Source organism: Callorhinchus milii, unplaced genomic scaffold (assembly GCF_018977255.1).
Source record: "Callorhinchus milii isolate IMCB2004 unplaced genomic scaffold, IMCB_Cmil_1.0 Scaffold1547, whole genome shotgun sequence".
NCBI classification, from domain to species: domain Eukaryota; kingdom Metazoa; phylum Chordata; class Chondrichthyes; order Chimaeriformes; family Callorhinchidae; genus Callorhinchus; species Callorhinchus milii.
In genome coordinates, this window is record NW_024706288.1 from 1 (window position 1) to 10,896 (window position 10,896).

Here is a 10,896-nt window from a genome sequence, read left to right on the forward strand (position 1 = left end):
AATAAGGGCAAATGTTGTAATGCGGGCGCGAGCGACCTCCCGGATATGACGTCACGAGGAGGTGGAGTTATGTGACGTGGGAGCAAGGTTCGGGTCCTTAGGGGAGGAAACCGGAAGGAGACGAGGGAGAGTGGGAGACTGAGCAAGGGTAAGGCCACGTAGGGCGAAGCTAAGGAAGAGTGGCGCCGTCGGCCAGCGGTGACCAACTAAGGGAGCAACAGCGGAGCTGCGGGAGGAGACAGCAGTGGGGCTGCTGGAGAGAGAGAGCGGTTGAGGAGCTGCAGCGAGTATAGCCAGGGAGGCTGTGTATGGGAGATAGCAGCAAGGCTGCTAGGAGCTACGGGAGCGACAGGGAAACAGCCGCGAGGCTGTCCGAGGCTACGGGAGCGACACGAGGAGAAGCTGCAGCGAGTACAGCCAGGGGGGCTGCGTGAGGGTAACAGCAGCGAGGCTGCTAAGAGGCTACGGGAACGACGGAGACCAACAGCGGGGCTGTTAGCGGTGACGGGTGTAACAACAGCGTCGGCACCGTGTGGAAAGTCTCAAAGGAGGACAGCCGTGTGGGAGACAGCAAACGAACCGAATAAAGGACACCAAGCCAGACATCGTGGTCGAGTCTTTTATTACATTGGTGTCGGAAGTGCAACGGCATGTCGAAGCAAGTGAGAAAGAAAATTATTCCGGCGCCAGCATCGGCTTCTTCGTCCGACGACGACGACTTCCCTCCAACCATGGATTCTGCTGGGGTGGTGGAGGAGAGCCCTGCTGAAACGAGCGCGGGGACTGGAGTTGAAGATGTCGCCGCGGTGTCGGGCCCGCCAACAACATCGGACGCTGATCCGCGATGGCAGCAGATGGCGGAGCAACTGGAGACTCTCAAGGACGTCCTGGCGCAGTTGAGTCATCTCGTCACGCCAAAGGCGGCGACGGTGAGAGCTGAGAGTGCTCCACAGGCCGCCACGTTATCTTCGCTTCCGACGCCATCGGCCACGCGGCAGGAGGCCGCCATCTTGCGCGTTCCGCGGCGGGAAACCGCCATCTTGACCACGCCGCGGTTCGACGCCATTTTGAATTTACCACCGGAGGAGCCATCGGTGGAGGGCGGAGTAAAGAGAAGTCGGAGTCGCCATCTTACCACAGTCAAGGAATTCGCCATCGGGGCGATTGGAGCGCTTTCGCCTGCAGATTCTTGGCGGCGGTCCGTTCTGCGAGGTGGACCGATGCTGAGGCCTTAGAAGTGTTGCCGACTCTTCTGGACGACGAATCAGTTAGATTTTTTCGTTCCATAAAGGCCGAAAAGAAGAAGACATTATATGGAGTTTTTGAAGAAATGGCCGACGCCTACGAGCCACCTGACGATGCGCATCGGCGATTTGCTCAACGACAACGAGCGCCCGAGGAATCGCCCGTTGCATACAGGGGTGCGGTGCTTGATTTGGCTATGGCCGCATATCCAGAGACAACACCTGACCTGCTCGAGCCTCTCATCTTGGGCAAGATGCTCGAGCTGTCTCGGGATCTTGGGATTCCCATGCCTGTGTGTGGGCATGAGAAGCTCACTTCCCGGGCGGCGGCAAAATGTCTGGATGCACAATTCAACCTCCGACGGTGGAAACAAGTCGCGGCGTGGACGGGGGGGCCCGTCGCAGAGGGTGGCGCTCTGGGTTGGGACCCTACGAAGGCGGTCTACGTGCCGGATGGGGGGGGCCCTCAGGAGCTGACGGCCGCCTCCGGTCCATGGTCGGGACGCGGTGGGCCGGGCCCGCGCGCTGCACCACCGGTACGGGGCCGGCGGGATGCAAGGCCTGCGCTTCGGCGCAACGACGCCGAATGCTTCCGCTGCGGGCGGAAGGGCCACTACGCAAAGGACTGCTGGGCCCGCATCCCGGGTCCGCCGCAACAGGAGGCCTCATCAACGGACAAGCCGACCAAGGAACCTCCGAAACAGGCAAGTCGGCACGCACCAGACACCCGGCAAGGCTTTGCACCTCACCCATCACCTTCGTTGCGCGATCAAATGTTGTTGTTGAGGAGGGCCATCGACGGGGCCTTGTCGCTCGGTGACGCAGTGGCGCAAGTTGGCACGGAGGGTTGTCGCGGCCGCTACGGGTTCGTCCACTGTACCGGGGTCTATACAAGGGGTGGACGTGCGCATTTTGGTCGATTCCGGGGCGTCCGCGACTATTATTTCGGATGTCATTTTCCATCTGTTGGGCATCCCACCCGGGGCCGTGCGTCCGGTTTACGGGTCGTGCGTCGCTGCGAACGGGGGTAGCATGGGCATCGTGGGCCAGGTGGACGCTAAAATATCTATTGGGGAGGTGTCGGCCTCGGGCATTGTGTTGATTTCAAGGTCCTTGGCAGTTCCTTGTTTATTGGGCACTGATTTCCTGGCTAAGATGCCTATTTTGATCAAAATTAATGAGAATTGTATTGAACTGCCGGGTGGCCGTCAAATCTCGTTTCTGCCGTCGCCCTGGGGGCGACCTGCTTCAGCCGCACAAGTGCAGGCGCTGTCCGTGGCATCTGTTGACATCCCACCTGGCTCACAGATGCTTATTCCCTTGCGGTATCGGAAGCCCCTGCCTGATCGGCTAGGAGCGGTTGGGGTTTTGTTGTCTCCGTCAGCCTCGATAACGGCCGGATTGGCGCTGGTTGGGGCACAGACCATCGTCCGGCCGGATCAATTACCGTTTTTACAGGTGCTCAATGCGGGTGCGGAAAACGTCTGCGTCCCGGCTGGTACGGTTGTGGCACATGCCACGACGGCATTTACGGCTCAGGATTGTTCGCATAGCCAGGGGGTGGTTGCTGGTGTTTCTGAGCCTGTGGCTTCAGATGATCGCTGGATTGCTAACTTATGTGACGGAAATTCTTCCCTGTCCGTGGATCAACGTGGTGCGCTTCACAAATTGTTATTGACGTATTCGGATGTGTTCAGCTCCAATGATTTGGATTTGGGACGCACCTCGTTGCTTTCCCATCACATTGATACAGGCGACGCTGCCCCTATTCGGTTGAATTCGCACCGAATGAGTCCCGCCGAGCGGGAACACGTTCGGGGGGCAGTGGAAGACATGTTGGCTGCGGACATTATATCGCCATCTAACAGCCCATGGGGCGCGCCTGTGGTTTTGGTTAAGAAAAAGGATGGCACATTGCGATTTTGTGTTGATTTTCGCAAATTGAATAAGATATCGGTGGCAGATGCGTATCCCCTGCCGCGTATGGACGACTCCCTCGATGCATTGTCGGGGGCGAAGTTCTTTTCTACACTGGACCTCTCTTCGGGATTTTGGCAGCTTCCCCTTGACGAGCCCTCACGGGAGAAAACCGCATTCCGTACGCCGCAGGGGTTGTTTCAATTCAACTGCCTTCCGATGGGGCTGAATGCGGCCCCTGCCACATTTCAAAGGCTGATGGAGCTCGTGTTGACGGGGTTGCAGTGGGAGACATGTCTCATATATTTGGACGATATTATTGTCTTCAGCCGCACATTTGATGAACATTTAAGGCGGCTGGAGACGGTGTTCACGAGGATGCGCTCCGCGAATTTGAAATTCAAACCAAAGAAATGTCACCTACTGCAACGGTCCGTCCGTTATTTGGGGCACATCGTGAGTGCTGAGGGGGTGTCCACGGACCCGGAAAAAACGGCGTGCGTCCGGGATTGGCCAACTCCGGCCACCGTGGGGGATGTACGTCGGTTTTTGGGATTTGCCTCGTATTATCGAAGATTTGTGCCGAATTTTGCGACGATCGCGAGGCCCTTGCACCTCCTTACGGGTAAGGGACGTAAGTTTGCGTGGGGACCGCCGGAAGAGGCGGCCTTTCAGAGTCTGCGCGATCTGTTGGCTACGGCCCCAACATTGGATTATCCCGATTTCGATCGCCCATTCATTCTTGATACGGACGCGAGTGACACAGGTATTGGCGCGGTATTATCCCAGTCTAAAGGGGGCGTAGAGCGCGTCGTGGCGTATGGTAGCCGGGTCTTGTCTCCCGCGGAAACCCGCTACTGTGTCACTCGCAGGGAACTCCTAGCCGTTGTTTTTTTCCTACGTCAGTTTCGACCGTACCTGTACGGTCGTTCCTTTGTCGTGCGTACGGATCATGCGGCCTTGCAATATGCGCTTAAAATGGATCAGCCATCCGGCCAGTTGGCGCGTTGGTTGGACACGCTGCAGGAATTTTCCTTCCAAATTCACCATCGGAAGGGGGTGCGCCATGCGAACGCAGACGCACTTTCCAGATTGCCGCAGCGCTCCCCTTGCAAATGTGCGTCGGGGACGCATAGATGTACGCCCAGTCTATCCCCCCCTCAGCCGCTGGCGTTAGCTGTCGAGAAGTCGGATGCTCCTATGGAACCGGGGCCGACTGACGGGGTTTTGAATCTGCCGCGGTCTGTTTGGATACGGGAGCAGATGATGGATGAGTCGTTATTGTCCTTGCGGAAGCGATCTAAAGTGGAGAATGGGAGTCCGGGTACGGATGGGGTACCGGAAACCGCGCTCCGAGATGGTCTGCTCATGTGGAGGGAAGGTCTCCAGGAGCGCTGGCGTCTGGTTGTGCCAGCGTCCCTGCGATACGAGTTGATTAGAACTCTCCATTGTGACACGCTATTACATCTGGGTGTGCAGAAGACCTTGTTGACGTTGCAACGTCATTACTTTTGGCACGGCATGGCGACAGATGTCGTGGGGCACGTCCGCGCGTGCCCTGATTGTGCCCGACGTAAGCCACCTAAACATCCTTATGTGCCGCCTATACAGTCAATTCAGGTGTCTCGGGTTAATGAATTGGTGGCACTGGACATTTTGGGACCTTTCCCACCATCGGCGAGGGGTAATAAATATTTGCTGGTTGGGGTTGAGTACCTCTCCCGTTGGCCGATGGCCTGGCCGTTGCCCGACCAATCGGCCGCGACCATTACCGACGCCTTTTTGTTCGGGTACGTTATGGACAAGGGTGCGCCTGAGAGACTCCTCACGGACCAGGGCCGAAATTTCTCTTCTAAATTATTGGCGGAAGTGTGCGCGGGCCTTGGGACTAAGAAAGTACGGACGTCCCCATACCATCCGCAAACGGATGGTATGGTTGAGCGGCTAAACCGGACATTGTCTGCCATGCTGTGCCATACGGTGAGTGAACAACAATCGGATTGGGACCTGCACATCCCGGGGGTGCTTTCGGCGTACCGGATGACTCCTCATGCGGCTACAGGTTATTCGCCGTTTTACCTTATGTATGGTCGGGAAAACGTGCCGCCGATGGATGTGCAGTTGGGAACCGGTGTGAGGGGACCTCGTAAACCACTCCCTGATTACATTCGGGACACTGTTCGCCGGGTCTCGGAGGCGCGGGAGAGTGCCCGCGCGGCTACGGCCAAAGCCCAGGCCCGGAACGAGAGGTATGCTCGACGTTCCAAGGGGGAGTGCCCCTGGAAGGTTGGGGACCTGGCCTGGCTCCATTGCCCGCAGGTGCGGCCGGGTACCTCTCCTAAATTTCACAAACCTTGGCAAGGGCCCGTCCGCCTCATTGAGGTTCCCAACCCTCAGTCGGCGCGTGTTCAGATTGGATCTCGCCGCTGGTTTGTTCACACGTCGCGCTTGAAACCATATGTTGCTCCCCTACATGATACGTCATCTCCTAATGTTGCCTTGCCGGGGTCTGTTGCTGCCGACTCTCCCCTGCCTGCGTCCATTGATCTTGCGAGAGCGCCTGTCGTGCCTGTTCCAGACAGACCGGCCGTGACGCCGCAGGTGACGAAGAGCCCTGCTCGGAGGGTGCCTGCCAGGACTGCGGGAACTCCGGGCCCTGCGGCCCTTCCGACCCCGTTGCAGGCACAGTCGCGGGACACGTCCGGGGCTAATTCTTCAGGGACACGGGACGTTGGTGGACCTCCAACATCGACAGGAGGATTACGCCCTGTCACTCCTCAAACTCCGTCACGTTCCCGCTCTGCGGGTGGGCCGCCGACCGTCCGGGACGGGCCGGCGACCCGCACACGTTCTAAATCCCTTGTGTTTCGTTGATTGTTATGTTGCATTGTTGTTCTTACTGTTATATTTATTGCCTGCTTCTTGTACGTTCGTTGATTGTTATGTTGTGTTGATTGTTCTTACTGTTATATTGCATGCTTGGTGTCCTTTGGTGTGTCAAGGTCGGTTTCGCCCGCATTACTGTTGGTATTGTTCAGCCGAGGTCGGCTGGGTTTTTCTCTACGGGGGAGGGTGGTGTAATGCGGGCGCGAGCGACCTCCCGGATATGACGTCACGGAGAGGTGGAGTTATGTGACGTGGGAGCAAGGTTCGGGTCCTTAGGGAGGAAACCGGAAGGAGACGGGAGAGAGTGGGAGACTGAGCAAGGGTAAGGCCACGCAGGGCGAAGCCAGGGAAGAGTGGCGCCGTCGGCCAGCGGTGACCAACTAAGGGAGCAGACAGCGGAGCTGCGGGAGGAGACAGCAGTGGGGCTGCTGGAGAGAGAGAGCGGTTGAGGAGCTGCAGCGAGTATAGCCGGGGAGGCTGTGTATGGGAGACAGCAGCAAGGCTGCTAGGAGCTACGGGAGCGACAGGGAAACAGCCGCGAGGCTGTCCGAGGCTACGGGAGCGACACGAGGAGGAGCTGCAGCGAGTACAGCCAGGGGGGCTGCGTGAGGGTAACAGCAGCGAGGCTGCTAAGAGGCTACGGGAACGACGGAGACCAACAGCGGGGCTGTTAGCGGTGACGGGTGTAACAACAGCGTCGGCACCGTGTGGAAAGTCTCAAAGGAGGACAGCCGTGTGGGAGACAGCAAACGAACCGAATAAAGGACACCAAGCCAGACATCGTGGTCGAGTCTTTTATTACAAATGTATACCGAGGTGGCTTAGATAGGTGCCTTGCAGTGAATGGAGCCGTTTGTACCATGCGACTTGAATTATTCTGAAAGCGATTACCCATGTATAATTCCTCATGCACTGTTACCATAAACGCCGCTTCCCTTTCGTCTATCGTCCACTCACAGTGCCTCAATTACACCATTACAGGTTTGACATTGCACTCATTGAGCTCGATGAATCTGTGCCGATCACCAACACGATCCAACCTGCGACCCTGCCCTACCCGGACATATCCTGTTCAACGACCCCGAGTGTTTTGCGACCGGCTGGGGAAGACTGTCAAGTAAGGACAAAACAAACAACGCATTTTATTTGGTAACGTCTGTCTTTTCCAGGATCAACAAAGGTCCATCGTGGTTCTCCATTTGTGTAAATAATGCCAGCACAAAGCAATGGCGTTTATACATACATTTCTATGCGTATGCTATCACCCTATATTCTCCTGACTCTTCTGTCCTCAATTTACAAAGGAAACTGCAAATGATTTCATTATTATCCTAGATAACCTAATGGCATTAATATTTATATTAAAGGCAACCGCCATTAAATACCCAAATGTCCAAATTCATCAACCACACTTTCTTTAACTCTTTGCAGTTCCTCAATTTAAAACGCTGTTCTCTCTTAAAAATACCTCTGGATCTGACTTGATTCCCACCTAAAATGTAGTTTTTACATTCATAAACACGCCAAAAAAAAACAAAGACTCTGAGAGTGCATTATTTCATCAGCATTAGTTTCTAAACACTAAAAAAACTCTGGAACATTGTCGACATTCAGTGTCTTATCAGCAGTCTGGCTTCCTTAAACCAATGCTGGTCAAATTATACATTGCGAGAAGGACGTGTGGCTGATGAGATGCATAAAAACACACGTATTTTTTATGTGTAGGGAGGCATATTGTCTGCTGATCTAAAATATTGTTTAAGTACATTTGATATTCACGCTATTATTATGACACGAGGATATCATGAATGTACTATTTTAAGATAGTCTGCAGTAATTTCACAGTAGGGGTCATGATGCTATATCTCAATTGAGCAATTATCAGCTAATGTTTGTTTAAATTTGGGACCCCGACGCTGGCACACACCGTCCTACTGTTTTCAAATTATGTTATGGATGGTTAATGTGCACTGTGACACAGACAGAGCTTGGTTAATACACATAGAGTTATAACCAATGTGTCCTGAATATTTCGAACCACAAACCTCTTCAATAAGATGATAGCATTATGGGAACCTCATTTGCCAGTAAAAATATGATAATTGTTTTTTTACCCTTCTATCTGGCAACAAAACTGACACCTTTTTACAAGGAGTCATGTTTGTATAGACCGCAATACCTGCAGTCATAATACAAACAAAAGACATAACTCTGATAATGTGCACTGTCCTTGAAGTTGATTGGTCCACACCCGAGACAGCTTTCCTTAGAGCCTAGTCTCACATTGGTTGGACCAGATGACGCCAAACTGCAGGTATTGCGGTCTATACAAACATGACTCCTTGTAAAAAGGTGTCAGTTTTGTTACCAGATAGAAGGGTAAAAAACCAATTATCATATTTTTACTGGCAAATGAGGTTCCCATAGTGTAGATGCTTGCCCCGAGCTCTCATACTCTGATGGTGCATTGTCTATGAGTTGTGCGCCTTTTGGCGTCATCTAGTCCAACCCATGTGAGACTAGGCTCTAAGGAAAGCTGTCTCGGGTGTGGACCAATCAGCTTCAAGGACAGTGCACATTATCAGAGTTATGTCTTTTGTTTGTATTATGACTGCAGGTATTGCGGTCTATACAAACATGACTCCTTGTAAAAAGGTGTCAGTTTTGTTGCCAGATAGAAGGGTAAAAAACCAATTATATTTTTACTGGCAAATGAGGTTCCCATAGTGGAGATGCTTACCCGAGCTCTCATACTCTGATGGTGCATTGTCTTTGAGTTGTGCGCCTTTTGGCGTCATCTGGTCCAACCCATGTGAGACTAGGCTCTAAGGAAAGCTGTCTCGGGTGAGGACCAATCAACTTCAAGGACAGTGCACATTATCAGAGTTATGTCTTTTGTTTGTATTATGACTGCAGGTATTGCGGTCTATACAAACATGACTCCTTGTAAAAAGGTGTCAGTTTTGTTGCCAGATAGAAGGGTAAAAAAACAATTATCAAGATGATAGCATGCTACGGCTGGGCCATGTCACCGCCGTTCCTTTTTCATGTATACACCACAACAACACTAATTATTATTTTGTGTTTGTCACATTGATTGCATTTCATCAGCCGGGGGCCAATTGCCCTCCACTCTTCAACAAGCGAAGCTTCCTTTTATCAGCTACGCCAAATGTAGCAGCAGCGAGTATTGGGGAACAACAGTGAAGCCCAGCATGATCTGTGCAGGGGACAGCCTTCACTCTACTTGCAACGTGAGTGTAATAGTTATGCAGACTCTTCATGCAAATAAATTATTAACAAGAGGACGCTGACTTTGTGTCAGTCAACAGAGGCCATTGCAATTCCAATGCAGCAAAACACCTGCTAGTCGGATTTCGTATTTTTCTGCACCAGGTTGTCTAAATTATATAATTATTTCACATAGCTTCCACACAGTCTCCGTGCGAGGAAGCTATCCCTATCTGACACTATGCTTGCCACGTGTGTCCAGTGAATTGCAGCTCCCTGTTTGTGATCGTTTTAGAATCTCAAGCTCCACATGTTTTCCACTATAACTCCTCTGCAGCGTTTTTACTGTGTTCGTGAAATATTATTTTCATGAGTGCACTGTGGGATTCATGACTTGCAGGGCGACACACCTGAATGGTGATTACTGTACATAACCACACTATGCCACACAATACAAATAAACCCAACAAAGTATATCACCGTAGTTTTAATTACTTTCTTTGACAGCATTTCACAGTGTTTACGGTAAAATGCGTTTAGAATGCATGCTAATGCATTTGATATATTTTTGTAATGTTAGGCGTGTTGGGTAATGAGACTCGCCCAACTCATTGGGGCTCTGGTGGCTCGGCACGAGGGCATCTAAGCCCGGCCTGTCTTCCTAGCTTCACGCTGTGCTCTAGGCCCCTATTTTCGGAGCCCCGTGAGTGCTACTCACAAATGCTGTGCAGTTGATTCCCATAATGCTGTACAGTTTCTTCGACGCGTGGTGTAGGCTGCTAATCCCTATCTGTTCCATCTGGTTGTGATGTATCGGATATTGTTGCCACCTCGCAAATGCTTTGTTTTTGTCGGTGTTCTTGTTTCCTCCCACATGCAATCACTCGTTTAATTGGCATGTCTGCGGTTCCTCCTTATTCCTCCGCACCTTTCATATTCCCATGCGCTATAAGATGCCAATAGTCATGAATAATGCTGTATACAACTAAGTAATTGTGACTATTATTACAATTGTCCTTATATGCAGGGAGACTCGGGGGGCCCTCTGAACTGTAAGACGGACAGAGGGTGGGAGGTGCACGGCCTCACGAGCTTCGGGTCTTCTTTAGGCTGTAACTTGGACACAAAGCCGAACGTCTTCACCCGCGTGTCCAGCTACAGCGCCTGGATCACCTCCATCACGGGGATGCAGTTCCCCACGACGGTGTGTAACTCATAACGAGCCTGCGCGTCTCTGTACGAGTCTGTGCATCTCTTTGGTCTCACTCACCTACTCACTCACGCATACAGAAAATCACTCACACAGATAATTATCACTCACCCGCTGATTCATACGAAGAATGACTCACTCACTCAACTCAAGCCCCCACTCTCCATCTCCCGCCCTCCCCTCTGCATTCGTGACGGCAATGTACGACGGACAGCCGTCAGCTGCCCACCCCAGCCCTCTCAAATCCTTCAGAGGCGCATGCACAATTGGGCAAACAAACACTGAGACATACGGTAGACACGCAGACATGGAGATACATGCTGGGACATCCACAAACACGGAGACAAACAGAGAAACAGACACAAGAGGCTCGGAGAGACACACAAAGACACGGAGACACATGTAAAC

At 52.6% G+C, this 10,896-nt stretch overlaps 1 pseudogene; it reads left to right on the forward strand.

Moving 5' to 3' along the window:
* Positions 1-6,530: 6,530 nt before the first annotated feature.
* On the forward strand, positions 6,531-10,497 carry LOC121852858 (annotated as a pseudogene).
* Positions 10,498-10,896: the final 399 nt, after the last annotated feature.